This window comes from Bubalus bubalis, chromosome 14 (genome assembly GCF_019923935.1).
Source record: "Bubalus bubalis isolate 160015118507 breed Murrah chromosome 14, NDDB_SH_1, whole genome shotgun sequence".
Taxonomy (NCBI): domain Eukaryota; kingdom Metazoa; phylum Chordata; class Mammalia; order Artiodactyla; family Bovidae; genus Bubalus; species Bubalus bubalis.
This window is the reverse complement of record NC_059170.1, coordinates 12684966-12708557: the sequence shown is the minus strand read 5'-3', so window position 1 is coordinate 12708557 and position 23592 is coordinate 12684966. Positions and strand designations below refer to the sequence as shown.

At 43.9% G+C, this 23592-nt stretch overlaps 1 protein-coding gene and 1 non-coding gene across 13 annotated transcripts in view; one reads left to right on the top strand and one right to left on the bottom strand.

Moving 5' to 3' along the window:
* Positions 1 to 23592, bottom strand: part of PTPRT (protein tyrosine phosphatase receptor type T) — a 1155381-nt gene that overhangs the window by 308873 nt on the left and 822916 nt on the right. The window lies entirely within an intron of this gene.
* TRNAE-CUC lies at positions 9547 to 9620 on the top strand. The gene has a single exon. It is a non-coding gene; the product is annotated as a tRNA-Glu (tRNA).

Genomic DNA, 23592 nt, shown 5'->3' with positions numbered 1-23592 from the left:
TATGCAGGTCAGGAAGCAACAGTTAGAAATGGACATGGAACAACAGACTGGTTTTAAATAGGAAAAGGAGTACATCAAGTCTGTATATTGTCACCCTGCCTATTTGACTTATATGCAGAGTACATCATGAGAAACGCTGGGCTGGAAGAAGCACAAGCTGGAATCAAGATTGCTGGGAGAAATAGCAATAACCTCAGATATGCAGATGACACCACCCTTATGGCAGAAAGTGAAGAGGAACTAAAAAGCCTCTTGATGAAAGTGAAAGTGGAGAGTGAAAAGGCTGGCTTAAAGCTCAACATTCAGAAAACGAAGATCATGGCACCTGGTCCCATCACTTCATGGAAAATAGATGGGGAAACAGTGGAAACAGTGTCAGACTTTATTTTTTGGGGCTCCAAAATCACTGCAGATGGTGATTGCAGCCCTGAAATTAAAAGACACTTACTCCTTGGAAGGAAAGTTATGACCAACCTAGATAGCATATTGAAAAGCAGAGACGTTACTTTGCCAACAAAGGTTCGTCTAGTCAAGCCTATGGTTTTTCCAGTGGTCATGTATGGATGTGAGAGTTGGACTGTGAAGAAGGCTGAGTGCTGAAGAACTGATGCTTTTGAACTGTGGTGTTGGAAAAGACTCTTGAGAGTCCCTTGGACTGCAAGGAGATCCAACCAGTCCATTCTGAAGGAGATCAGTCCTGGGATTTCTTTGGAAGGAATGATGCTAAAGCTGAAACTCCAGTACTTTGGCTACCTCATGCGAAGAGTTGACTCATTGGAAAAGACCCTGATGCTGGGAGGGATTGGAGACAGGAGAAGAAGGGGACGACAGAGGATGAGATGGCGGGATTGTATCACCGACTCAATGGACATGAGTTTGGGTAAACTCCAGGAGTTGGTGATGGACAGGGAGGCTTGGCGTGCTGCGATTCATGGGGTTGCAAAGAGTCAGACACGACTGAGTGACTGAACTGAACTGAACTGAACTGAAAAAAGGAAAACACAGAGTAAACACTTTGAATCTTACAGTACAGTACCTTGAAAAGTGGAGTAGTACAGTACAACAGCTGGCATACAGGGGCTGGCATGCACATTTGCATCTTTGAAAGTTTCCAACTTGAAGGTCGTATGTAGAGGACTAACTGTACAACCTAAACATCTATAGCCAAGCTACCATGTGCAGAGAGTACATTACGAAAAAGCAACTGACGCTCTACTTCAAATCCTCCCCTAAAGCTGGAAGCAAATCCTCGAAGCCCATCTTACATATGCAACTTCACATTTATTAGCCTGATTAATACCTGCCACTCCAACCAGACTGCAGGTAATAAGCAAACAGGGATCACATGTGCCGCACCTGCGACAGTGGAACCAGCACACGGGCAAAGAACAGACCCTCGATAAACAGCCAGTGAATGAATGAATAAGCCTCAGTTTTCTGTGCCCAGCTGTCTACCAGCCCCAAACTGCCAAGCCCAGTTCTTGAAATTCTAGCCCAGCCGCTGGTTCAAGAGAAGGAGAGTCAGGAGCCTTAGTCACACTGACTCGTAAGTTCCAGAGTCAGTCCTTTCATCGAGGAAGGTGTTGACAGCTGTGTGCAGATGAGTTGCTGGGTTTGAGTCTTCCAAACCCTGCCTGGTGAACCAGAAGGCAAAACCACGATCACCCTGGAAGGATCAGATGGGGTGGTCAAGGCTGAGGTTCCAACTAAGTGTCTAGAATGTGGCCAGGGCACGAGCATTGTTGGCCAGCCTGCCCTACTCCTGGGATCATGATGCAGTCTATCTTCAGACTTTTGGAGGAGGAGATACAGATAGTTCTCCTGGGACCAGGAGGCTCCAAAGTTCCTTTACTTCCCTATGGATCCAAAATGTAATGAAGGAATAGTGAGCCCAACCTTCAAAGATGAGAAGCCTCCCCATGGATCTTGGCTGTGTTCCCCACTGAAGAAGGGTAAACAAAGACAGATCAGCAAGGGAGTTGGGCAGGAAACAGGAATTCTGGACTGCAGAGAAACAGGAAGTCAGGATTTCTGGTAAAAAGAAGACAGGCTCTGCTCAATTTTGATAAAAGGCCCTTCATTTAGATAAAAGGCCCTTCATTTAATTTAGAGTACACCAAAACAGAATATTAAAAAAAAAAAACAAAAAAACTGAAATCTATGTGAAAGCAATTCCTGTCCACTGATGAATGAATGGATAAGCAAAATGTGGTGTACACACAGAATGGATCATAATTCAGCCGTAAAAAGGAAGGAATTTCTGACATATGGTATAACGTGGATGAATTTTGAGGACATTATGCTAACTTTCTTGGCCAGTCACAAAAGACAAATACTGTATGAAATCACTTATGTGAGGTCCTTAGAACAGTCAAATTCATAGACACAGGAAGAAGAAAGGCAGTGCCAGGGGTGATGGGGCATGGAGAGTTATCATTTAACAGGTACACTGATTCAGTTTCCCAAGATGAGAAGCGTTCCGGAGATGGATGGTGGTGATGGTTGCAGAACATTGGAAATGCATTCAACCAACAAACTGTCCGTGTGAAAATGGCTAAGACGGTACATGGTACATTTAATTATGTGCATTTTACCACACAAACAAAAAGAAAACTGGAAAAACAAAACACTGAATCCTCAGACAAGTTCTGGTAAGAGAAAACATCAGTGATCCCAGCCAAGGCAGAAAACATTGTTTTGAGCACCTACTGGGTACCTGATGCTTTGCTAGGCTCCCAGGTATACACTGTAGTATTTAACTTGCAGAGGAACACTATGAGATAAGTATTACTTGTTTAACTCACTGCTGAGGAGACAGACTCAGAGAAGGTGAGTGACTTCGTCTAGGTCACAGAGCGACTGATACGCTGCCCAGCAGGGCTCTGGCTCCTGCCCAAAGAACAGGTGACGGCAGGCTTGTATGTGTCACGGAAGGAAACATTTGAGGACAGAATTACACAACTATTAGCTCACAAATATTCATTTTTAGTCCTTATTTTCAGGCAGGGGCTTAGGCTTTCTAAATATTTAGATTTTCACTTACAAACTTGCAGGATTCTGCCATTTACAGGAACTCTCAAAGGGAACAGAATTCACTCCTTTTTTATTGTCACATCCTCAAATGACCTCTCTGCTGTGTCAATGCTTCAAACACTGGCCAGAGGCAGCAGCCTCTGATGTGAATGAACCTGCTGATGCCAATATTAATTTGCCGGAGCTATAAACCGAAATTATGGACATATGTACAGAGCTTTGTCATTTGCAAAGTACAGATCAAACTCGACCCTGACCATGGCTCCGGGTGGCCAGCAGAAAGGGTGTGACACCAAGGGACAGAGTGTCAGGAGGTGAAAACCATGCGTGTGTCACCACTAGGGGGTGAGAGATCACACGAGCACCATTTGACTCCAAGTTCAGCGCTCATGGCACCGCTCTACACCTTTCCTGAAACTGTGACATATGGAACTGCAGGCCGAGGAAGACAGCAGGGCCACCTCACAACATGAGTCGTTCAGGACCCAAGAGGATTCTGAGCTGAGGACAGAGGGGAGCTTAGGGGTGGTGGGGAGGGGCTAGGGCTCCAGTTTGGGGAGCTGCTCTTGCACAGAGCTTGGCAGTGGGGTTGGGGGTGGGATATAAGGAGACAAGTAACAACCCAGGGAGCAGAACTGAAAGCTATTTCAAGTCTGCACACGAGAGTAAGCACCTCCTTAAATTCTGTGCTCTGGGGACCTCACTTGCCTCACCCCAGTTCATCACATTTGAATGAGAATGTGACGATCTCACGGAGTATGCAGTATGCGACCTCTGTCCTGCCCCAGGGAAACCCTGCAGTTGCCCTCAGTACAGAGCGCCCTGTACTAAGGGAAAGCCTGCCCCTTCTGTCTCACTCGCAGCACCTATTTATTTTCCCATAAACCTTCCAGAGGCCGGGTTTGCTGTGCTTTGAGATTCAAGGAGAAAGCTGGGTATGATCTGTGGACAAGGAGAAATCACCCTCAGTTAACTAGTCAATGTAAAATAAATGAAATCATAAGCTAATTAGAAGTAAATAAAGGTGGCTAGTTATTTGATCTCTGGTCTGGACTTTTTAAATATGCACGTAAGTGTTAGAAAATGTACCTTAAAATAATAGAGAGATAGAGTTTAAAATCAGGTTTTAAAAAATGTTATAATCTACTATTAAGAAATTTTAATCAATACTATTGGAAAAGAAATAACAAAATGGGAACTATATAAATAGATATGGGAGAGAAAATCAATATCCTTAATATAGAAAAAGTTCCTACAGATCAATAAAAGGATGAACATGTGAACAGGAAACAAATAATAAATGACATGAATTGGAAATTCACAAAGGTATGTATCAATGGGGAGATGAGAGTCAATCTCACTAGAAATCAAGTACAAGCAAATATACATATCTAGGTTTCTAAGTTGTAAGGAGAATTTAAAATGATAATAGAGAGTTTTGGTAGAGAGAGAGTTAATAGGTAGCTTCGTACATTGCTGGTGAGTTGATCTCACAGCTGGTGCCTTCCTTCAAGAAGTTAGTAAAACCAGAGGCTGACAGAGAGCAGGACTGCTGCTGCTGCTAAGTCACTTCAGTCGTGTCCGACTCTGTGTGACCCCATGGACGGCAGCCCACCAGGCTCCGCCATCCCTGGGATTCTCCAGGCAAGAATACTGGAGTGGGTTGCCATTTCCTTCTCCAGTGCATGAAAGTGAAAAGTGAAAGTGAAGTCGCTCAGTCGTGTCCGACTCTTAGCGACCACGTGGACTGCAGCCTACCAGGCTCCTCCATCCATGGGATTTGCCAGGCAAGAGTACTGGAGTGGGTTGCCATCGCCTTCTCCGGAGAACAGGACTATAACAAACCAAATCAATAACCAAACCAAATCTACAGACCAGCATGTAATATATGTAGGTGTATGTGTGTATATGTGTGTATGTACATATATATATATATATGTCTATATATATATATTTGAATAATATACTACAACCAAGAAGAACCTATTTCAGAAATTCAATAATTAATACTATCAAGATTCTCCTAAAGTCATTAATCTTTTCCATAGGTTGAAGTTCATCCTCAAAGATGTCGTGTATTTGATAAAATTCAATATCAATTTACATAGAAATAGCAATACATTTATGATCTAGGAAAGAAAGAAGGCTTCCCTAACGCAAAGGGAAAAATCATGTATTATACGCACAATCCATTACCGTGTACCCACCATGTGCCAGCAGCTACAGCTGGAGCGAGACAAAGTGCCTGCTCACATGGAGGTTACTTTCTAGTGAAGCAGACAGACAGTAACCAAGGAAACAGAGGAGTAGAAACATTTTTTTAAAGTAAGTGATAGATGCTAAAACAGGAAATCAGGATGAGGGTTTAGAGGGATGAATAGTCAACTTCACATTTGGTGGTGAAGGAGTCAGGCCAGCCCCATGAAAGTCAGATCCATGGAAGGCAGGACGGTGGCTACTCAGATCTCTATCCAACATTGCTCTCAAAATGCAAGCACCCAGAATTAAATAAACAAGCAAACAACAGCAGTAACAAATAAAGCAGCAAGGGAGAGTGTAAAGATGGCAAAATATTTTGAAGGAGAAAGTGTGAAAGCTATACAAATTAAAGTCGTTCAGAATCTAGATATTGGCATTTGCCAACAGCAAACTATCACAATGGATGGGGAGAATTGCATCGCCCGTTCGACTAGAAAACTGTGAGGAACGGGGCTGAAAAGACAGGAGGTTGCTGGATGGGAGAGCAAACGCTACCACCCTCCAGGGAAGAAACAGCAATCCCAGGTTCGAAGAGCAGACGGAGAGACATTTTAAAGTTGATTCCATGCAAAACTATCTCCGAAATGTCATCAGGAAAGAATCTTCTGCACACTGACTAACCCTTAAGAGCCTCATGTCAACGAATATTCTTTACCCAGGAGAACTTCTCGGGAAAATGTATTCCCTCCAGGCCACAGCTGGCTGCACGTTGTGACAGTGATCAATAGCTGCATTATGTAGATTTGTTTTTTGTTCTGCAGCGTCTACCAGACAGTCCAGCTGCCTTTCTGGAACAGACATGCCTGGGTGCTCCTGGGCACAAACCTGGTAGCCTTTCTGGGGGAAATTCACAAGGAACCCTATCCCTCTCCCCAGTCAGAGAACCCCACTCTTTCACTAGCTCCTTCTTAAAGGCAAGTCTCAGGAGGTACCAGGGTAAGGAGCCCAACTTTGGTGTTGGACATACGTGTGTGCTCAGTCACTCAGTCATGTTCACTTCTTTGCGATCCCATGACCTGTAGCCTGCCAGGCTCCTCTGTCCATGGGATTCTTCAGGCAAGAATACTGGAGTGAGTTGCCATGCCCTCCTCCAGGGGATCTTTACAACCCAGGGATCAAACCCATGTCTCCTGTGTCTCATGCAGTGGCAGGCAGAATCTTTACCACTGAGTCACTTGGGAAGCCCTTGGTGTTAGATGTCGGCATTGCTTATGACACAAAAAAGCTTCAGAGCCGACTGGGGCAATGACTTTCAAACAGAAAGAACAGCCTGAGGAAAGATCCCGGGTCACAAAAGCTGCGGAGTCTGAAGGATGCTGAGAAATTCTGTGCAGTGGAGGATATGGCAGGGCCAATGAAGTAGCGTGGTGAGTTGGGGTTTAACAGTAAAGGGCCTTAGAAGGCAAGATAAGGGGTTCAGGCTTTAGGGCAGAAGCAGTGGGCAACCAGCTTGGGAATTAAACCAGACAGTGACGTTATCGTATTTTCCTTTCTAAGAGAAAGAACACAGCAGTGATAGTTTGAATCCCTGTAAAGAGAAGATACCGAGCAAGGAAGAAGCAAGGCTGTCAGCTGCTTGTCTCTGAGTTGGGTTTGGAATTACCGCCCTCCTCTGATACTGTGAATGAACGCCATTCTTACCACTGTGTTTCCTTCTCAACAAAGCACGCATTTCACTGTGCACCAGGCCATGGAGACAGAGCTTCCAAGGGCACTGATGGTAAACATTCCTTGCCTGTGCTTAACAGTGAGGAGTGACAGCCGTCGGGCACAGGGCGGAGCCACACATGGAGAAGAAGGCCAAGAAGACCTCTACATGAGCTCAGGGCTCCTGGCACACCGCGGCTCTGGATGAGCTATGGCCAGAAATCCTAGGGACTGGAATTCAAGTCCAGTGTTCCCAGGGGGAAGAGATGCTCAAGCCATGGTTCCCCTGGGCAGGTGCTGGTCTACTGTCCCCCATTATACTTCTCACTGCACACACATGTGTGCATGCACACACACACACACACATATCACCTCCACCAGCTTATCTAAAATACCAACAAATATTCTTCCATAAGTTCAAGTACAAAGGCCACAAATTCAGATTCACCTCTGATACCTGTCCGGCGGCTCCACGTGCCTCCCTGCAGACCCCTGCCTCTCACCTCTTTCTCTTGGCCCCCACAGAAAGGAAGTTGTCATCCTAGCTTGCTGTTCACACTCACGTGTCTGAGTTCACACACATGGCTCTCAACTACTTGCACAACCCAAGAGGGAAGAGCACCACTTGCTCTATTTCCTGTGGGTTGGAAGGATTAAGTGTCACCACGGATTTGTGGGCACCTGCAGTGCTTTATAAGCTTTAACAAGCAGCCAGTCCAGCCTCCACTCCAGCAGGCCTGGAGTGGGGCCTGAGAGTCTGCATTTCCAGCACATTCCCAGGTGTTCCACAGGCCGTCCCTACACAGAGAGGTTCTCTAAAGGCAAGGTTCTCTAAATGCAGGTCTCAGCTGCAAGTCCTTGGTATCCACTTGAAAGGCCACCAGATTTGAAATAAATGACCCAGGCTAACATCCTGGGCTGTACCTTGTCTCTCTTATGACTACACGAGACACAGATCCCCATCTGTATACAGTGCCTCTGGAAGGCCTGGAGGAGATCTAGAACCAGGGCAATAAATACGGGGGGCTTTGGGGGCAAGGTGGGGAGAAGTGGAGGAGCAAGAAAGAGCAGGAATTGGTAGCAGTAAATGCAATTATTTTCAATAAGAATACTGGCAGGACCGGCAGTGACAGTGTCACAAATCCTACAGGAGCACCTGTACAGACACAGAAGTAAGCGAGCATCATCATTACTAATAGTACGGAAGTAGGACCGGGGCCCTCCTACCAGCAGGATAGTGTCAGCAGCAGAAGTGAAGGCAGCACAGGAGTGGCAGATACGGTATATCTCACCACTTACTTATGAATCGAGACTCTGGAGTCAAACCGCCTGGATTTAAACATTAACAGCGACTCTTCTACTCATTAGCTATGTGACTTTAGGAAAGTTGCTTAATGTTTCTGTGCCTCGTTTTTTTTGTTCTAAGGTGGTTGTGGGGTTTAAATTTGTATATACAAAGGAGAGGTCAAGGTGAAGGAAAAGGGACCAAGCTCTTAGAAACAGGACATGAATTATTCCATAGCCAAAGAAGTCTGCTTTCCCTGCTGCACCACACCAGTAGGAACTCGATCTACAGGAATCTCTTATTCTTGGCCTTGGCAGTTTGCCCGATGGAGTCTTAAGAGTTGGGAAACTCATACAGGAATCCAGGAGGCTATAGTCACAGCCCAGGTTCAGTGCCTTGTTCCTTGTCTAAATAGAAGAGACGGGAAGAAAAAGTCATCACACACATGAGGGGAAAGCTTTGAAGGATTAGCCAAAGTCTAATACTTCTGGTCTTCTGCACCTTACCCTTTTTTTTGTTCTCCTATTCAAGAAAGATAATCAACACTATATTTGTTAATTCCCTCAAAAGAATGGTGTGGCAGGTTAAAAAAAAAAAGTGTATATAATCATTAAAGATTTCTCCCTTTTGGGAAGCTGGAGGAAGGGATAAGCCCCTGGCCCTTAGTTCTGCAAATACTGTACTCATGGCAGGGGAATCTGGGCCATACCAAGAACGGAATACCCCTATTCAGATTTTCCTGCCATGAGCTGAGCGTAGGAGAAATCAAACGGAGGACATTTTTCAGTAGAGTTGACAACTGATGAAATAAAACTGTGTGCTGCAAAGTTTCAGGTAAGCAGAGCATGGGGGAAAGAATGTGATCCAAAGGGTAGGGTCCGTGGCTGTCTGGTTCTGTTACCTAGAACAGCAGGAGGTACAGAGTGGGAATGAGAAACATAGCTAGTGAATATCTTAGGGGTCTGGGATTCTTTTCTCAACCCTGCTGCCAATTTACTCTGTGGCTCTGAGATCACTCTTCTTGGCTTCCATTCCTTCATATGGCATTGAAGATTCCTTCAAGCCCTGGTATTTTCTCTCCGGATGCCCTATTTTACTTTTTCTTTGCAATCTGATATTCTCTTGATGATTGACTATTCACCGATTTTCTGTCTCCCCACTAAGCTGACGCTCCATGTGACGACACGACTTGCCATCTTGCTCAACCTTGGCTTCCCAACACTTAGCAATAAGCCTGTTGTATATTATCACTTAGTGGATATCTGTTAAATGAAGGTAGGATTGGGTGGTTCTATTTTCTCAACACCACAGGAGGCAGGACTTCCCTTGATGGTCCAGTGGCTAAGACTCTGTGCTCTCAATGCAGGAGGCCCAGGTTCAATCCCTGGTCAGGGAACTGGACCCCACATGCAACAATTAAGACCTGGAACGACCGAATTAATAAACATTAAAGAAAAAATATAGCAGGAGGCATCACAATATAATGAATGATTAAGTTATAGGCTCAAGCTTCAGGCTTGAATATCAATCACACAACTTACTGGCTCTAGGACCCTCTGTAAATTGATTAACTCACTGAGACTTGGTTTCATCATCTGTACAATGGGGATACTAATGATATTCACTTCACAGGACTGTGAAAAGATTACATAATTCACACAAAACTCTTAGACTAGTCCTGATGTGTAAAAAGCACTCACTACCCACCAGCCATTATAATAGGACTGTCACTGCTTAATAATTAAGTAGGAAACGTAAAGCAAAAAGAAATTCCTTGTCAAGTCCAGACATGAGTTGACAGATGTGATATTAAGTCAACTTGCTACATCAAGCTTCTGTGATAGCCACTCCACATTTTGAGCTTCTGCTATGCCATCCACATCTCCACTTTTCCATTTGGAATCCCACATTTCATTTTTAACCTACAAAGCTTTTGCCTCTGATCTTTAGGTTGTCAAACATCCCTAGTCTCATGCCCACCGTTCTTCCCCTCACTCTTATTGTTCTGGTAAAGTGTCTCTGGGCTTTGGCATATTGTGGCCCTCCATCTGCAGTGGACTTTCCACTTTTCTCCAACTGGCTAATTCCTGGTCATTGTTCAAGACCCACGTAAGGCTCCTGTGTTGCAGGAAGACTTCCCTGAACCCCCAGGCTGGTACAACACATGTTACCAAGTTCTATTCCATTCCCTGCAGCAATATAAAAAACGCCAACTATTTCAAGACAGAAGATGAAAACAAAGAAAAACTGTATTCAATTCAGTTGACTCTGACACCCCAATCGCACATCTTGTGGGGAGACCTCGTACCACCAGACCCAGATTTGGGTGCCCACAGCCATGCTTCCTAGATCCTCTCACTCTACTGTTCCTGCAGCTGCCTAAGCCCAAGTAGGGCACCCTGAGCTCATGCTCACCCACCAACTCTTTATGTATCTAAAGAGGAGTTAATATGCCAGCTATCTCCCTTCTTGGCCCTGGCCCTGGCTGGGTGATTGGGAAAATTAAACTGGCCAAGGCTTGATGGTCCTAAATTGTAATATCAAGGTAATTTGAACTCTCTTCCTCTTGGGGATGGGTGGAAAAGCTAAAGTCTCCTCAAATCAGTGTATGGACTCAACAAAGAATCAAGGTGCCCCCTGCCCCCGCCTTGCTCTAAAGCTTGTGTGAGATCAGCAGGATAATCAATTTCACAGTTCTGTAAGGCCGATTGGAACATGATTATGAAGTTAGCCAGAACATTCTGCCTGAGCCTTAAAAGGCCTGTTGCAGAGGGACATCTAGTGTATGAAACCCACCAGACACCCGCCGAAGCCAAGGACTCCCTTGCCTCCTAAGGTTTAATCGTTTGCTCCCCTGACTTCCACTGCCCAATCCTGCCCAAGGCCTGGAGGGTCAGTCTGTGTGGTCAGCAGTCCTCTAAGAACTTAAGTCCAACTTCAGCAGAAAGGTTTGGGGCCGAATTGCTAACTGCAGTCTGATTAAGGGACAGACTTCACCTTCAAGGTTGCCCTCTTCTGAGTTCCTGCCTCAGGTACCCCTACCCTCTCCAGGCCCCTGCTCTAAATCACTCCAGCCTCTCCCCCAGGTGACAGAGCTCTGCCCTCTAAGATGACTGACTCCCTGCACTGAGAGGCAACGAGGCACCTTCTACAACAATGTACCGAGCAGCAGACTGTGATGATGTCGGGGGTAGCCTGATGATACCTCGGAACCTGGGCCTTCCCTCCGTGGGCTCCTCACTTCCCTGAGTCTCAGGCCTGCCTGGGCTGGTTGGACTCAGAGGGTTCTCCTTCTCCTAAGGAAGGAGGAGGGTCTGTAAACTGAGGACAGGTACCTGGGGAACAGCCTTTGAGCATGACTTTTCCTCCTGGATATTGGACTCCGGTAAGAAAAAGGAAGGTTCTTATTCAACAAGCTAGTCCCATGAGAAGGCTGGCAAAGCAGAGCATGAGCCTACCTGGTCCTCAGGCTCCACACCTCTCACCATGCTCTGTCTTGAATGTGTTTGCTTTCTGGTTCTCCCACTGAACTCTGAGCTCGTCTATTTCTCATTCATCTTGATAGCACAGGTTATTCTGTGAGCTGGCTCATGGGAGCAGCTTTCAGATTCATTGTAGGATAACCCTTTGAAGTTACAATTGACGTTGGGCAATGAAACGTGAGAGGAAGTCACCTGTTATATCCAGGTAGAGGCTTTAAGAGCCAGAGCCCACTTTCCCCTCTCCTGCTGACATGATGGTCCCCGAATGCCTCTGCCCCATCATTTTGGGTTTCTGAGTAACTCTGCTGCCCAGCGGACCCACATGGGCCAGGCAGTGCAGGAGAGAGGTGACGAGCAGATGTTCTACTGTACAGTAAGGCTGAAAGATGTTACGTGTTTGCACTTTCGAGCTATGGGGTTTTTTATTATTATAGCATAATCCAGCCTAACCTGACTAATAAATACTTCAGAGAGCAAGAGGAAAGGAGAAGCGGTGGAAGAGAAGGCAGGAGGGAAAGAGGAAGAGAGGAGGAAGTCAGTAGCTATGGAAGTCTTCACCTCTTTTTGGGTTTCACTTTCCAACTTAGAAATCTGGAGACTAAAGCTAATCATTATTGTGCTCCCTTCCACCTCCAATACTCGGAGAACCTGAGAAGAGTCAGACACAAAATCCATGCAGAATTCTATTTTCCCAAGTCTAATGTGTAGCATAGCAATATTTATAGAGGAAGGCGGCAGAGAAATGAGGCAGGAAACAAAGCAATTGGAACTTTTTTGGTAATACATCCAAGCCATAAAGATTTCATTAGATTCTCTAATAGACTCCTAATGAAAAATAAGACCCTTTTCCCATTTTACCTACTTCCTGAACATTAGAATCAACTTGGCTTTTCCAAGCTTTGCACCCCATTTACATTAATTAGAAAGTTCCATATTAAAGGAAAGCTTTTAATGGGCTGTTATTGCAAATGATTTTACTGGCGAGCTGCATTGTGCTATTTTAATAGCATATAAAAATGGCATCTTATAGAGGAGACTTCGATAAAATTGAAGTTTTGATGGACTCTGGGCCTGAGTTGGCCTTTGCTTGGGGGCTGGGATTCAGGGACATTTTCTGACTAGAAGAAGCAGTTTTCTGTCGTTTTGGACTGTCATGTGTTCTAAAGCATCAAAATGTTTCTGATTGCAGAGGTCCACACTGCCTCCTGCATGTGTACACCATTGGGGGGCTACTTCTGGTCCCTTGGACAACCCTTCGCAATATTTCTCACGGTCCTTTGGAAAAGGTAAAGCAACCCTGGGACTGCGATATAAGAAGTGGATTTCAGGGGGACAGATTGCCTGGTCCAGGTGGAGAGAGTCATGGGGGTGGGGGATGCCAGGTCTATCCAGGAAAAGGAGGGAGTTAGGAGCGCCAAAGAATTGATGCTTTGGAATTGTGGTGTTGGAGAAGACTCTTGAGAGTCCCTTGGACTGCAAGGAGATCCAACCAGTCAATCCTAAAGGAAATCAACCCTGAATATTCATTGGAAGGACTGATACTGAAGCTCCAATACTTTGGCCACCTGATACAAAGAGCTGACTCATTGGAAAAGACCCCGATGCTGGAAAAGACTGAAGCCGGGATAAGAAGCGGATGACAGAGGATGAGATGGTTGGATAGTATCACTGACTCAAAGGACAAGAGTTTGAGTAAGCTCTGGGAGATGGTGAAGGACAGGGAAGCCTGGTGTGCTGCAGTCCATGGGGTAGCAAAGAGTTGGACATGACTGAGCGACCGAACAACATCTAGGGGCAAAGGTGAGAGGACAAATGATGTTTCTAGAGCTTAGGAAGAAGTTGCAAATTGGGGATAAGGTGGAATAAATGATATCACATATAATGGCAATCAAGTATATAAACAGTGGTAGAGTGAAGGGACAAGGGGGATACCATGGTGGGTAGAAGAGGAACCCAAGGGTATGGGTATGGCACCCAGATGAAATCCAACAGGTAAGTAACTGCTGTTCCAGTTATCTTGTCCTCATACCCACCATGTGTAAATGGTCTCACCTACAGGTATTCTTGAAATTTTTCCTTGGCAGAGGCTTCCAGCTGCATATTGCTCATGGGATCCCCACCTATCCCTTTAGTATGAGAATAAACTGACTTAGGAGGAAGTGTGTATGAAGTTTAGGAGTCTGAGGACTGGAGTTATGTCCAGGTCCAAATCCCAACTCTCTGCTAAGGATAAACTCTGTGTATTGGGTCAAATGAATTAAGGTCCCTGAACTTCAGTTTCCTTGATGGAAAAATGTATCTGTCTGTAGGTAGCTGGGAGGACTGGGCAAGATCATGCATGTGAAGAGTGAAATGCCTTCCATAGTGTCTAAGATACACTCAATACATGTGAATGATTATAAGTATAATTAAAATTGTATGGTTTAAAATACTAGCAATTTGGATGGAGCACAGGATATCTGAAATGAGCTATGTATTCTGGAAACTAAAGGAGCCCCAGTGGAGAAATGGAACAGGGTATCTCCAACCTGAGTGACCCTTGAGTGATGCATTCAGCAGTGATTTTTCAAGGCTGCACACGTTCTGGTTTCCTTAGTGCCCTGTCTGGGTGCTTTGGTGGCTCAAGTGACTGTAAACACCATGAGCTCATGCAGTTTTATTTTTGCCAGATGGGTAGAAGGATGTTCCTAAACTATTAGACAAAAACTAACCCTTTTGTATGCACCACCCTGGTTGATGACCTTGAAGCAGTGACTCACCAGGGAGCTCCTGGTGTGTCTGAGAGGACAAGATATTTCAACAGTCAAGCTCAGGGGCTAAAGAGAAGCTAACCCATCTTATACCTTTGGTCCTGCAGTGTTTGGTATGTGGTAAGAACTCCATAATGTTAGCTACTGTTACAACTATTACAGAAAAATATTGGAATAAATGCAAACATATTTCATTTTATCCTCTGCTTGCCACAAAATCTTGTTTAGGACAAAAGCTCTCCATGCTGTCTGACTCCATCAAGCATTACGAGTTTAGTTCTAGACAGAATAATCACAAGAGATCCAGATCAGGGAGATAAGATGAGGAATGTGGACATTATGTCACACCAGGAGTAATTAGAAGAATTCTTGAAGAAGAAGAAATTTTGTTAGTGTATGATACTGGCTGCATTTTAATAATCAAATGGGATTACATGTCTTCTTTCTAAGTAAGACCAATGAGTGGAGGCGGGTAGAGAGATATATATGGCAATAAAGATGGAGGATGTATCCATCTGAGCTTGACACAAGCCACAGGGTCAAAATTAGGTTGCTGCCTTGAAATGCTGTGAGTTCCCATCGTGGTAGGGATCCAGGATAAATGTGGATTCATTCATCACATGCTTATGGAACATGGACCCGGACAGGGTCAGTGATAACAGCAGGGAACACAAAGGTTAATAAGATATGAGTCTTGCTTTTTAGTAATTCATGCTCCAGGGAAGAAGACAGATCTGTAAACAAATGCTTAATCCAATGAGGTGTGACACACATCAGAGTAGAAATGTACACAAGGTTGTGTCAAACCAAAGAGGTGATGGAGCAGAGGAGGCAGCCAGCGGAAGGTCAGAAGATGCTATGGCAGGGGGCTGGTCCTGGATGATGATTCAGTAATACTCTGAGGGGTATACAAGGATGGGAGAGGGGTGAATCTCTACCCAAGGAAACAACATCTAAAATGGCATGAGGATATGAAAGAGCACATAGGGCTCTGCCAGAAGACTGGCATAGTTAGAAAACAGGATGAAAGATAGGGCCTAAAAGAGATGAGACGAGAGGTGAGCCAGAATCCCATTTTGAAGCTTCAACTAATCCCATTTTGGAGCCTAAGGGACCAATAAAAGGTAGCAATCAAGGGGAGATATGACTAGACTTTATCCGGCTATAGTATAACTAGAAAATCACTATAGGAATCCAAACAATAAATTATGATGGGCTTAACTAAAACATGGAGGTAACATTGGGGGAATATGAGTCTATGGATTTGGAGAGTGAGGGAAGAACTTAGCATAGGCTAGTTTCCAGATTTCTGGGGGACTGTCTCTTGGGGATGCCTCTTGAGAGGACATTATGTCACACCAGGAATAATTGGAAGAATTCTTGAAGAAGAAGAGATTTTGTTAGTGTGTGATACTGGCTGCATTTTCATAATCAGATGGGATTATCTGTCTTCTGGATAATCTAAAGGAAACGAGGGACATTTCATTTATTGAACATCGTTGGATGCCAGACATTGCTATGAGCTTCTATACCTTCATAACAGACCTGCAAGGTAAGAGTTATTATCTTCATTACGCATGAGAAAATTGAAGCTACGTTATTTTGTTCAGGATCATAAAGGTGAAGCTGAATCGGGCCCAGAAGTGTCTGTGTTTCACACATCACACTTTTCTCATAAGAGTCCCCTAAGTTCCTTTTTCACTCAAGATTTCAGGATTCTAAGCACAAGCTAATTCTTGTCTGTTCAAAATTGAAATAAGCCAAGTCTTGGTGAAAATAATCTGACTTTATACCCAGCCTGGTTATATACTCTTTCCACATTAAACATATTCATATAGAGTGTAAGCAGTACCCATAAATATCTTTCCAATAAAAGTGAGGCCATGTATTTCTGAGTGATAATCCTCTGCTCCGGGCAGTGATATAAACCAGCAGGCTGAAGGCCAAACAACTTTAGCTAGCCCAGAGATTCAATAAGTTAAAATACATTTTGGAAGAGAGCTCCAGGCCAGACCTGTTTTTTTCCTGGGTAATTATATGAGGATACCTGATTCAGCACAAGCAGGCTGGCTACAGAGTGTGAATTTCTGATTAAAGGGGCACCAGCAAATCATACAGGAGTCTGATCAAAATTTAAACTTGAAAATTAAAATTAAGAAAATAGAGTGTTTTGCTTTTGTTTTATTATTTGGAAAAATCTGTTAAAAAAATAAAATCTCACCAACATCTTCATTCTTCCTCCTGAAATGCCACCTTCTCTCCAGATCTTTCATCTGGAAACTTCCTATAAACCAGTGGTTCTTAACTGAAGAAAATTTTGTCCCTAGGGAACATTTGGAAATTGTTTTTGCTATTGTTTAGTCACTAAGTCATGTCTGACTCTTTTTGACCCCACTGACTCTAGCCTGCCAGGCTACTCTGTTCATGGGGTTTTCCAGGCAAGAATATTGGAGTGGGTTGCCATTTCCTTCTCCAGGGGATCTTCCCAACCCAGGGATCGAATCCACATTTTCTGCATTGGCAGGAGGATTCGTTACCATTGAGCCACCTGGGAAGCCCCATTTGGAAATGTCTGGAGCTATCTTTGGTTATCACAACTTGGGGAGCAGTGGAGGGCATGTAGCAGATGTGCTAACATCCTACAAGGCACAGGATAATCCCCACAACAAAGAATTCCCCAGTCCAGAGCGTCAATTGTTCTGAGGTCAAAAAACCCTCTGTAGACCCTTTCATGACTTTCAAACTAAATCAGATCCCCATGACAGGTATAGCAACTTATACCCTTGTTTCACAGCGCTCATCCCATTTTGCAGTGATCTATTCATTTGTGTGATTATGTGTCTAATGGCTTTCTCCCCTGCTTGACTGACAGCTCTAAGGGAGCTGGGAGAGCATTTGTTTACCTCCTCATTGTATCCAGGCAGCTCCTACGGTGGCACATAGTAGGGGATCAATAAAGGGTTGATGAATGAGCCAGTGCGTAATGAAAGACGGAATGAAATTAATCAGTGGGTTGTGCCTCTGAAATTATCCACATCTCTACCACTTCAGTTGGAAAAATTAATGGAAAGTATAAATTGATTGATACATTAATTAAAAATATAAACCAGGAATCATTTTTCACTCTGGTGCTGCAGATACATATGGTACTAAAATGAACCAAAATAAACACCTTGAGATAGTCAGCTTGTAAGTCGGCCCCAATGGGCTCTGCCTCCAGGCAATCACACCCATGTGTGGTCCCCTCCCACCTCCAAGGCTAGGTCATAAAATACACTGTGATTTCGCTCTTTCTTGCATCATTTGCTTTGGTGGAATCTACCTGCCATGTGGTGAGAAGAGGTCCATGTGATGACCTTAACTGAGGTCTCTTTCTTAAACCCATGTGAGGCATCATCTTGAAAACACATCCTCCAAGCCCCAGTAAAGCCTTCAGATGATCCAGCCCCTCTGACACCTAGATTGCAACAGCATGACCCCTGAGTCTGAACCACTCAGCCCAGGGACTCTCAAATTTCTAGCCTTCATCAACTGTGTCCGATAATAGGTATTTGTTGCTTAACATGGGAAAAAGTTAACCAAAGGGATTACCTCAAGGGCTGACCAGGAAGTTGCCATGTAGGAGTAAGAAAAGTCATCCTTGAGTATGAAAACTTTTTTTAATTTAAAATTACTCTTGCATTGTAATTGACCCTGAGTAAACTACTGGGCTCTATTACATTTAAAGTAAGAATAATATCACTTTTAAGGATCACAATTATAAATAAATGGAAAAATATATAGTGGGGTGTCTTATGTATAAATGAAGAGGTATTTGGGTTTTGGACAAAGGAAAGAGAAGACGGTTACTATGAACTCTTTAAAAGAAAAATTGTCCTTTTGATTGAGTTCAGAGCTCCCTCAACCAGGGAGGAATGAAAATTTTCTATTTAATACCCCTCAATTACACTTCACAGAGAGGGAAGAAGATACTTCCTTGCTGTTGCAGGAAGTGGAGAGGGGTGTGGTTTGAGCCTGAACACAAGTGCAGAAGCCTGGAAGGCTGGAGCAGGACTATCTGAGCTGCCCAAACACAGACATGCTCCCCTAATGTTAGGGTGGCGAGAGGGTGAGCACTGAGCTCTGTGGCTTCATTGTCCTCAGCTCTGGTCAGTATCCTGGTCACCGAGCTTGGTGAGCTGGAAGGATGTTGTCAGTAACGGTTCCAGGGCACTGAGGACCCACCCAGATCTGAGGACTCAGATCTCAGAGACAACCCAGAGGGACCAGACCCCTTCTTGGACCTTCTTGTAGCCAGTGGGTCACCCTAAGGTTCTTTTACAATCCTACAGGATGGGAGGAGGGAAAGGAAACAATAAATGGATGTGGATGAGCTGCCAGCCACACTGGTAGAAGTTGAGATGTTTCATTTGATTTCACTAAAGTATAATAAACCTGATATGCCTTGCCTCTGGGTATCACTGAGCAAGTCATACATGTAGAAAACCAACTGAAATGCTCTGTCACTTAATGAAATGCCATTGGATTTCTTCTAGATGCTGAGCATAAGCATCTTAATCATTGATGCTACAGTCTAGATGCTCCTCAGTAGAAGAGCTTCTAATGGTCTGATGTCCTACATGTGTCAATGACAAGTTGCCCAGAGCTCCATGGGCTATGCTCTTCCTGTTCTAACGGGGGATGGCCAGAGTGGACACCCTGCCCTTGTCACCACATTCTTCCCTGTTCCCCCCTCCGCCCCGCCCATCCCCTCTCTTGCATCCCACTGGCTCTATCCCACTCTTTACACTTGATGCCACCTCTCTACCCTTTTAGCTTATTTATCCCAACAGGCTCTATGGTTTTCCTCCTATCTGGCTTCCATTTCAGCTAATTCTGACTGCAACCACCTACCTTACACTCATTTGGTTCTAATGTAAGCATTTCTTCCCCTACCTCTTCTCAGCCCTTGCATGAAATGCTTCAGTTCCCTCCCTCTGTTCTAGCTGTGAGTCCACTTTAGACCTAAAAGCTAAGAGGGCTGTTAGCATATATCAGAAAAAGGAGGGAAATAAAATAATTTTTTTTATAAGAAAATAGAGGTCGACATTTTTTTGGAAGCTTTTTTAAAAAAATCCCCTTGGTTAAAAATAATCTTAGCCCACATATTTACCTGAAAAAAATTAACTGTCACTTTGTGGTAACCTACAGTCACTTGGCATGGCATAGGAAGGAAAGAGATGCTACCAAGTCAGAAGTAGGTTTGGTTTCTAGCAAAACAGCAACATAATCACAGTTGCTTAGCTCTCCTCATATCCCCAGAGAGTCAGGGCTCCACAGCAGAAGGACAGCAAAAAGCCTGGACAGGGCCTGGAAACTTGGAGAGGGCATCATCTGCTTGTAGGGAAGAACTCTGATGAACTTTCACGAGGTGGGATGTGGATGGAACTGGATCAAAAGGGACACAGGCGGAAAACTCAGTATAGTCAGCTCTGCTAGCACACTTACAATAAAAAATACAGACTTGTGTATTAGGGGGAAATTTGAACATCACTTGAGTGTTTGATTATGTGTCATTATGCATAAGAAAACACTAGGAGATGCAGAAAACTACATCTGAATGAACCCAATCAGGTAGGAAAACGCAAAATGCACACACATACCTCAAATATCAGCTTGTGTCATTAGTTCACAACAGGCTATCAGCCACATCTGCTGTTCCAGCTTTCCCTCCCATTTCAGATGAATTTCTCTTCCCCTACCTTGCCATTAACTCAAAAGCTGCAGCTTTTTCAAGATAAAGCATCACATATATAGCAGCAGTTGTGTATTTCATAATCATTTCACACACGTGTAAAACTATGCTCCTATTTTTCTAGGTTCCTTTGTTTTTTGTTTCTTTTTGGTGATTGATAAAAGTTTTTGAGTGTTATATCCCTCATCCCAATTTTCCATTAATCCACGTGGTGTTCACTGGGCAACTTGGCATAGCGCAGTGATAATTAGGAATACGCAAGTCACATTACACCAGTACTGACTGCATTCCCAAGTGCCAGGTAAGTAAAGGTGGGAGGATAAACAGAATCCCACCGGAAGAGTCAGGGAAGACTCCTGCAAACTGCAGAGTGCCCAGCAGGACATTGCTGTCAAATGATGGAGGGTAAAAATGTACCAAGTCTGTGAAGACATTACAAGTCATTAAAAAAAAAAAAAAATTTAAACTACTCAAAGTTGAAATGAGTACAAAAAATGAGTACAAGACCGATACAAAATTTGACAATATGCCTTAAAAAACCATAAAGATACATATCCTCTAAACAGACAACACACTTATTTATGAGGTGTTATTTTTCCTCTCTACCTTCTCTTCCATTCCAGCAAACACTGGCTGGCTGGGTATCTGCCCTTCTTTGTAAGGCCATGAACTCAGCAAATGGGACCCTATGCCCATTTCAGGGAAAAATACTGAATAATCTGTTAATCTTGAAAACTATTTCCTTAACTAGTAGCTAGCTTATAGATGGGCATGGGACCAAGTTCTGTCCAATGAGATGTGAAGAGAAGTTTCCTGTGAGCCTCTGGGAACATTTGCTCACAGATATTGTCATATCCACATGTGATGTGTGAGATCATGGTGGCTATTTTCTGACCATGAGGATGGTCTACCTTGGGGACAAAGGTGGCACATTGGAGTTGACAGAGCAGAAAACTCTGAGTCTGTGGTGATGGCTTTAAAATGATGAATAAGGCAAGTCCAAAGCTTAAGTTATCACAGGATGCCTTGTTATAGGATGTGACACATTTCCATACTGTTTAAGTGACTTAACAGAAACTGTTTCAGTTTCTGTTACTTGCCACTGACAGTATCCTGCTTATTATCCTGTTTGTTTAGCAACACCATTTTCCAGAGAAAGAATGGAAAATACAAGCAAAAGTTGATATAAAAGGGAATTCACTGAATCATTACTTGTGGTAATGAGCAACAGAGAAACTCAACGTCTAAGTTGCAGAGATTGGCTAAATTAGGTTGAGTTCATTTTACAGAATCCTCCAAAATCATTAGTTAGGATGATATAAATAGTGACAGCAGAAATGTTAAAAACGTTCTTGTCCTTTCTTCCTCCATTTTACTCATCTACTCTGAGTCTGCTGAACAGAAATGAGAAAAACACTGGCAATGGCACCGCACTCCAGTACTCTCGCCTGGAAAATCCCATGGATGGAGGAGCCTGGTGGGCTACAGTTCATGGGGTCGCTAAGATCGGACACGACTGAGTGACTTCACTTTCACTTTTCACTTTCACGCATTGGAGAAGGAAATGGCAACCCACTCCAGAGTTCTTGCCTGGAGAATCCTAGGGACGGGGGAGCCTGGTGGGCTGCCGTCTATGGGGTCGCATAGAGTTGGACATGACTGAAGCGACTTGGCGGCAGCGGCGGCAGTCTCATTATAACCCCTGTCCACTAACTTCAAGTGATCCCTTGGTATTTCCTGGAGATCCTTTGATATTTCCTATTCCAGTCACTTTCCTAGATTCTCAAACCATTTTTTGCTTTACAGAGTCTCATCAAACCCCCAACACCTCCGCTCTCTCCTCCCTCTTAGCTAATAATCCTGCTCCCTACTTCACTGAGAAAATGGAAGTGCCACTGCTCTAACCATGGCATAGGTCAACTTACCAGCCCATACTCTGCCTCCCCTCCCATTTGGAAGAATGGCCTCGCCCCTATCTAAGGCCAGCTCCACAGGTGCGTGAGACTCCTCTCACTTGCCAAAAGATATTTCAACAGTGAAGTTCACGCTAAGGATTGACTTTTCCATTTTCACTGGATCATTTTCATCAGCTCTAGTATTGCTCTTGTTTTTAAAAATATACAGGACTCTCCCCTTTTGAAGGTTGCCTCTGGCTACTGGCTCAAGTCTCTGTCCCCCTCTTCACTCATTTCATCCCATTCCTCTCCTGTTCGGCCAAAAACCCTTCGCAATAAGGTTTCATTACCCTCCCTTCTACAGAAACTGCTCCTGTTAAGTCGCCAGTGATCTCTACATGACTGAATCCAATGGTTAATTCTCAGTCCTTCTCTTACATGAACTATAAATAGCTTTTCATCCAGAGCATCAATATCTCCTTGAATTACTTTTTTCACTTGACTTCCTGGACCCTGACCTCTGTTGGACCTCTTGCGTCATTGGCTTATCTTTCTCAGTCTCATTTAATTATTCTGCCTCCAACTTCCATCAGACTGAATAGAGAGCTGCTGGGACTGAGCTTCAGGACAGTTGGATTTTGCAGCTCCTCTTGTTTCAGAGGCATGAATTACATCTATAGACTGACACCCCAGTTAACATTTCCACTCTGTACTTCTTCCTTAACTCCAGACTGGTATACCCAACTGCCTACCTGAGGTCTTGCCCAAAATATCTAACATTACTCTGAAACTTCACATACCCTAAAATCTAAACCTAATCTTTTCCCCCAAAAATGTTTCTTCTACTATCTTTCCCATCTCAGTTAACGGCAACTTCATCCTTCTCTTTAGCCAGTCCAAAATACTTGGGAGTCATCTTTGATCCCCCCTTTTTTTTAATGTCTCACATCCTAAATCTGTTTCCAAATTCGACTGACTTTACCTTCAAAATAAATCTGGAATTCTTCCAGTTCTCATCACTCCATTCTACCTTTGTCTAAGACATCATCTTCTACTTGTAATACTGCAATTGCCTCCCAATCAGTATTTGTACTTTTACTCTAACTCTCCTTCACACTGTTCTCAGCAAAGCAAAGTGGTCCTTTTAAAACAAAAGTCAAATCTTGTCTTCCATTCTTTTCCTCAATCACTTATTCCAAACATAGATCTTATAATTCCTAGAATGCAGCAGCCACGTTCCCTCATAAGACCCTTTGCTGGAACAGTCTATCCTCCAGAGAGACATTTCTCTTCCATCACATCTCTGCTCAGATGCCATCACTGAAGCCAGAACTTCCCTCACCATCACACTTAACATAAGTTCTTCCCACACAGACACCCGGTATGCCATATTCTCTTTACCTACTTTATTTTTTTCCATAGTTTTATCACCATTCAGCATGCTATACACTTAATTGCTTATTGATTATGTGTCTCTCTCCCCTAGAATGTAAGCTCCATCAGAATC